The 7,228-nt window shown below is 36.5% G+C and overlaps 1 pseudogene; it reads left to right on the top strand.

Annotated features, from left to right (window-relative positions):
- The first annotated feature begins 429 nt into the window (after positions 1-429).
- Positions 430-3,958, top strand: LOC122747650 (annotated as a pseudogene).
- Positions 3,959-7,228: the final 3,270 nt, after the last annotated feature.

Genomic DNA, 7,228 nt, shown 5'->3' on the forward strand with positions numbered 1-7,228 from the left:
GTGTACAGTTTTATGGCCCTTTGTACATAGTTGCAAATTGCTCTCCAGAATGGTTGGATCAATTCAAAACTCTACAAACAGTGCATTAGTGTCCCAATTTTTCCACTTCCCCTCCAACATATAAAGAGTTATTCTGTTATATATATAGTTATGTTAGTACATAGTTATATATAATATATAGTTTTGTGTATATATCTACATATATCTATATACACACATATGCAAATACACACATATATAAAACCTTGAAAAGACACAATAGTGATTTGGGCTTAAAATTATATAGGAGAAAGGACTAGAAGGCCTTTAGAAAATTATAATGTATTAGTGATTCTCAACTTTTCCCTAAAACAAAGATTTATATCAATATTTTTCTGATAATTTTGTACAATCTCATATCATGGAACACAACAGTCTTTGAAGGTGAAAATGACAGAGTGTGACAGAGAAGCACATGGTAGGTATGAGCAGATTGAGATGTATTACATGCAACGAGAGGTAATATAAATAACATCATTCAAAAATATATGTTGGAAAAAGAAGACAGGTTAGTCATGTAGCATAAGTGAGGGGTAATTGATGGACTGCTTATATATTCCATTAGTATTCTCACAATATCAAGGCACATAAGTTTATAGGATTAGAGAATAAGATCAGTGAAGGACTTTATAATCAAAGTTCCTAATATTATGGATGAGAAAATTGATACACAGGGAATTTCAGTGATTTGTCCAGAGTCTCACAGCCATGAGAAGCTCCCACAGCATGTTAGGTGGATCTCCTGTAGTGAACTTAGGGGAGAACATGGATACGAGTAGCCCAGGGTGGACAGGAATGGAGGAACAACCTGTATGGTTAAAAAGGAATACCTTTTAAAAACGACATTTTAGTTCCATTGGATTACTAAAGCATGTTCCTCTCAGGAATTGATATTAAAAATATTGTATAAAAAGCTTAAAGAATGATTGAATAATCATTCCCAAAGTAATAGGGATGCAGATGAGAAGTTTGAATCCTATTGTATCTTCTTTCCACAAAGAACTGGATAAATCAAGTGAAGGACTTGGGAAAAAGTATTTGCAATTTGACAAATGAAAATTCACCCAAAACATTTGCTGAGTGCAAGACTCCTAAGATACATTTAAAAAAAAAAAGAAATATGGGGGGCAGCTAGTTGTCACAGTGGATACGTTACCAGCCCTGGATTCAGGAGGACCTGAGTTCCAATCCAAACTCAGACACTTGACACTTACTAGCTGTGTGACCCTAGGAAAGTCACTTAACCCTCATTTCCCTGCAAAAAAAAAAAAAGAAAAAAGAAAGAAAGGAAGAAAGAAAGAAAGAAAGAAAGAAAGAAAGAAAGAAAGAAAGAAAGAAAGAAAGAAAGAAAGAAAGAAAGAAAGAAAGAAAGAAAGAAGGAAAGGAAGGAAGGAAGGAAGAAAGAAAGAAAGAAGGAAGGAAGGAAGGAAGGAAGGAAGGAAGGAAGGAAGGAAAGAAAGAAAGAAAGAAAGAAAGAAAGAAAGAAAGAAAGAAAGAAAGAAAGAAAGAAAGAAAGAAAGAAAGAGAAAGAAAGAAAGAAAGAGAAAGAAAGAAAGAAAGAAAGAAAGAAAGAAAGAAAGAAAGAAAGAAAGAAAGAAAGAGAAAGAAATATGGGTCCTGCTCTTAAGGAACTTGCAATCTGGTAGACACTAAGAAAGCTATTAAAGAATCAGTGATCCAAAGCCTAAGGTTTGCTGTAATATGTAGGGCAATAGAAAGCATATGATACTGCATCATCTATCAGCTAGATTATGAAAGAAATTCTGCAATTTGGCCTAGATCAGAGGTGTTAAACATGTTCTAGGCCACAACCGTCAAAAATTAAACTACCATATTAAAATGTAGTCCTTACGTGATTTTAATGTGTTAGTAAATGAATAAAATAAATATATAATATATGTGGGTTTTTCTAAGTCCATATGCAGCACACAGAGATATTTAAGAATTGTTTAGTAGTCACTCTTTCTATTTGAAACTGAACCAGATAACCTCTGAGCTATTTCATAGCTAGCAGGGTCCAGAATATGTATGAAATTTGAATTCCAAGGATCTGAGTTAAAAATCCCAGCTATACTGCTTACTATCTGAATGACCTTGGAAAAGTCACTAGGCCTTATTTCTTGATATGCAAGATAAGATTAGACTAGATGACCTCTGAAGGCCCTTTCAGCTTGAAATCCAAGATTCTATGATTCTGTGAATGAAAAATGCCCATCTATTATAGTACCATAATTGATGATAGCAAAAGTATCATAATTTACATGGTAGGAAGAAGAGAAGCCTGTTTGGAAGTCTATTAAGAATAGGATATCACTGTGCAATGAAATTGACTTACAATGACATTTGCATTCCATTTCTATTGATTCTGATTCACATCAGAAAATAATTCAAAGATACTCCTTTCATGTTATATGGGAACTGTTTTTTTTTTCTTTTTCTTTTTGCTCTGTACTGTCCTTTTTGTTGATATCATAATTAACTAGGTTCACTTTATAATCTCTATTCAGTTAATTCTCAAAAAAAAGCTCTATCAAGAGCTTTTTTAGGTTTCTTAAACCATTTTCCATAGGAACTTTAAACACATTAAATCTAAAAGAGAATTCATTTCTCCCCCGAAACCCTCCCTTCCTCCCTAATTCCTGTTAATGGACACCATCTTCTCATGGTCACTCAGGCCAATAACCTCAGTGTCATCCTTATCTCCTCATTCTTACTTATATACACCACACATACAATCTCTTGGCAAGTCTTGTCATTTCTACTTTCACATCTTTCACATCTCCCCCTCTCTCTATGAGAACAGCTACAAGTTGGATTCATGCATTCATTACCTCTTGCTTGAAGTATAGCAATAGCTTTGTAAGTGGTCTCCCTTCTTTAAGTAAATCACTAATCTAATCCATATTCCATTCAGTTTCCAACGTTATTTTTCTAAAGTGTAGGTTAATTAGTTCATCCTCTGCTAGGGAACTATATGGTACAGTGGATAGAGCACTGGGCCTGGAGTCAGGAACACCTGGGTTCAAATCTGGTCTCAGATACTTATGAGCTATGTGATGCTTTCACGAGTCATGTAATCACTATTTGCCTCAACTATGCAATGAGGATAAAGCAACAGCACCTACCTCCCAGGGTTGTTATAATGATCAAATGTGGTCATATTTATAAAGGGCATAGCAGGCACTACATAAATCTGTTTTACCTAAACCTTCCACTGGCAAACTCTGCTAGTTCACTATCATCTTCAAGATTCTTTGGAATTTAAAGGTCAACATAACCTAGCTGGCCCCTTTGTACCTTTCTATGCTTGTTATACTTCCTTCCAAAGATTGTATAATCTAGGAGCTTTGACCTACTAATAATTCCTTAAAAGAGATATGCCACTCAGGGACAGGAGCAGCCCTCAGCTCACTTTGCCAGCTTCTCAGCATCTCCATCATGTCCTTCAGTGCTGACCAGATTGCTGATTGAGTTTTCTAAAGAGCAATAGGATGACTTCAAGGAGGCCTTCCTCCTCTTTGACAGGACTGGTGAGAGCAAGATCACATTAAGTTATGTTCGTGATGTCCTGCGTGCTCTGAGTACCAACCCAACCAATGCAGAGGTCAAGAAGGTTTTGGGAAACCCCAGCAATGAAGAGATGAATGCTAAGAAAATTGAGTTTGAGCAGTTCCTGCCAATGATGCAGGCTATTTCCAACAACAAGGACCAGTGAAGTTATGAAGACTTTGTTGAGGGGCTGCGTGTGTTTGACAAGGAGGGCAATGGCACAGCCATGGGCGCTGAACTTCACCAGGTGCTAGCTACCCTGGGTGAAAAGATGAAGGAAGAGGAGGTGAAAGCCCTGATGACAGGTCAAGAAGATTCCAATGGCTGCATCAATTATGAAATGTTTGTCAAACACATCATGTCCATATAAATGGAACTCAAAAAAAACAAGTGATCTCTGTGAAGACTGACTGGAAACTATGCCATGAACTTTAGGAACATTCATATTCAACTCTCCAGATCAGTTGACCAACAAGGCAGGAAAAAACAATTTAGAATTTAGACTATACTATACTGAAGGCCTCCCCAATTTTTTATGTACCTTTTTTGTTTTCCTTCTGAATCCTCAAATTATGTTTCTACTACACAAGTCAAATGTTTGCAGAAGCAAACATCCTAGACAAAGTTTCTACAGGTCAAAGTTATCTCTCTTTCTGTGTTATTCACCCTGGGTAAATTTGCACCTTTGAAAGTGTCTAACAATCAATAAATCACTTTGGTAAGTCAAAAAATAAAAGAAAGATAGGCCACCTCCCATTTCTGTGCCTTTTCAATGGCAATTCTCTTGGATTTGGAATGCTTTATGCCCTCACCTTACAATGCTTAGTGTATCTGAGTTGTTTCAAGATTCAGATCACATCTCACCATCTGTAATACCACCTGCACATTCTCCTAACTCCTATTGCATTTCCTTCTCAGATTGTCTTCAATTTGCTCTGCCTACATCTTGTACATACCTAGTAATTTAGGTACATTCTTCCAACTAGAGAATGTAAATTCCTTATGAGCAGGGGATATTTTTGCTTTTCTCTCCTTGTTGATTAACACAGTGCCTAGCACATCATAAACACTTACTGAATGCTTGTTGAATGACTGATCCATAACAAACTGGGAAAAAGAAGTCTGACAAACGACTTTAGAGAAGAGATATTTCATATAAGTAGGTACTTATCTTCTCAATCAACTGAATTTCATTTCTTTTTCCCTTGCTTGCTTCCTCATTGCTTCCTATCCCTAATGCATGGTTGACTAATCAAAAAATTAGATCTCTACAAATCTGCTGATCAATGAGTCTCACTTTCACATTCTCAAAAAAAAAAGACACTGTTTAAGTATTACAACTGAACTAGCTACATAAAGTCTAAATACTGAAAAGCTGAAGGCCAACTTCAATAGAAAATGTAACCATTTCTTCACTGATTTTGCCGTCAGGTTCAGAAAATCACTGACTATTATTAGAGAATTATTTGGCTGTAGATTTATTTACTCTTTATGCCTTCTATATTCTCACTTGAAAATTGTGTGACAGATAGGCCTCAGGAATCACTGCTTCTGAGGATTCTCTTCCTGGGATGCGACATAAACATGGTGACCTCTCTGGGCCTGGTGCCCATGTTACTAATTGTTTGGCTCCCAGTGGAAGCATGAAATAGCTCAGAAATTAAGTGGGAGCCTGAGGAGAGGGGCTTTGAAGACATTATGCATACAGTAGGGATATCTGTCCAACTGTTATTTTTCCATTTCTGAAATTTCTGGAAAGGATTTAGCCTCGTGTACTTCTTATTCCTATCAAAATACCTCCTCAGGGCCAGAAGTGTCTCTTTGAACATAGGGAACCTGATTTGTGTTATTTAGTAAAGTAAATTCCTCTCCCCGGATACCTAAGTAGCTCTTTGCTTTGAGACTTCTCTGAATCCTGCCTTGAAAAATTATAGTTTTCTTCTCCTGTGATTTCTATGATCTTTCAATCCACACTTTCATTTAGGAATGATCTTCCTATTACTCTCCCACTTTCTTCAATTTCCCCTAACTTTGATGCAATTTAAGATTTAGAATGTGAGCTTCTCGAAAGTAGGTACTGTCTCATTTTTTTAAAATTTGAATCCCTAGTACTTAGCCTAATGCTTTCATAAAGGAGGTGTTTAATAAATTATTTCTTTCATTCAGTTATTCATTCAATTCATTTATTCCTTCAACTTGAACACTTTTTATTCAGTTAGTATTAAAATTAATCAGAATTGAAAGAGATAAGAATCCATATGGTTCCATCTTCTACCTAATTTATAAAAATATCCTTTACAATTTCCCTGGAAAATGGTCATCTAGTGACTATTGGAATATTTGCTTTGGCAAGATACCAATTATTTCACAAGACAATCATGTCTGTTCTTAGAATATTTATCTGGGGACAGCTAGATGGCATAATAGATAAAGTAACAGCCCTGGATTCAAGAGGACCTGAGTTCAAATTTGGCCTCAGACACTTGACATTTACTAGCTGTGTGACCCTGGGTAAGTCACTTAACCCTCATTGCCCCACCCCCCAAAATTATCTTTTATTAAGCCAAAACCTTTTTCCCTGAAATTGCCAACAATTTTTTTTACTTCATCTGTCCTTCAGAGATGCACATCTATGTATAATATAACAAGACTTCAAATATATAAAGGAGCCATGCAATCACCAAGAATGCAATGACACATTAGTTTGTTTTGGTGTCTTCCCATTTTCTTCCTAATATACATCACTTGTATATCAGAATTTTGCTTGTTTATTGGTGAGATTAGTTTAAAATCTCCTATCTTGGGGCAGCTAGGTGGCGCAATGGATAGAGCACCGGCCCTGGAGTCAGGAGTATCTGAGTTCAAATCCGGCCTCAGACACTTAACACTTACTAGCTGTGTGACCCTGGGCAAGTCACTTAACCCCAATTGCCTCACTAAAAGAACAAACAAACAAACAAAAATCTCCTATCTTATTTGAATTGCTTTTCCTTTCTGATTCTCCAATGAAGGCTTAAACAAGATGTCAGAGAGTTTGCATTTCTTTCTTTTTCTTTTTTCTTTTCTTTTCTTTTTTTTTTTTTTTTGCTTCAGGTTTCCCACAGCCTCCTTCATAATGATATAGAAAGTACACTGAACCAAATTCTGATTGGGAAAGCCAAGAAAAGTCACTCTGAGTAATTTTTCCAGTCTGGGCAGCTTAGAAAAGTATACAGCAAGGTCCATGGACATTGGAGTGGGATCTGGCAAGTAACACAGTACAGCAGTGTGCAGAAAGGACAGTGGGCTGTGACACTGGCAACAGCAACAATGGAGATCAGCCCAGCATGCATGGATGATGTGGAGACTGAACACCTGGTTAGAAACAGAGTCTCTAAGGATCTATCATTTTCTCAAAACTTTCTGACCTCTGATTCCTAAATCCTTGGCTATACTTTTGAATATGCCATGTTTCTATTTTAGATATGATCAACTCCACTATAATATGGTCCCTTAATTCCTCTGTTTTAGTCACTTTCACCCAACAACCAACTCTTACTATTCATAAAAATTAAGTTTAGAAACTTTTTCTCTACATTATTAGAAATAAAAATCTAGGGGGGCAGCTAGGTGGCACAGAGGATAGAGCACCAGGCCTGGA

Source organism: Dromiciops gliroides, chromosome 3 (assembly GCF_019393635.1).
Source record: "Dromiciops gliroides isolate mDroGli1 chromosome 3, mDroGli1.pri, whole genome shotgun sequence".
NCBI classification, from domain to species: domain Eukaryota; kingdom Metazoa; phylum Chordata; class Mammalia; order Microbiotheria; family Microbiotheriidae; genus Dromiciops; species Dromiciops gliroides.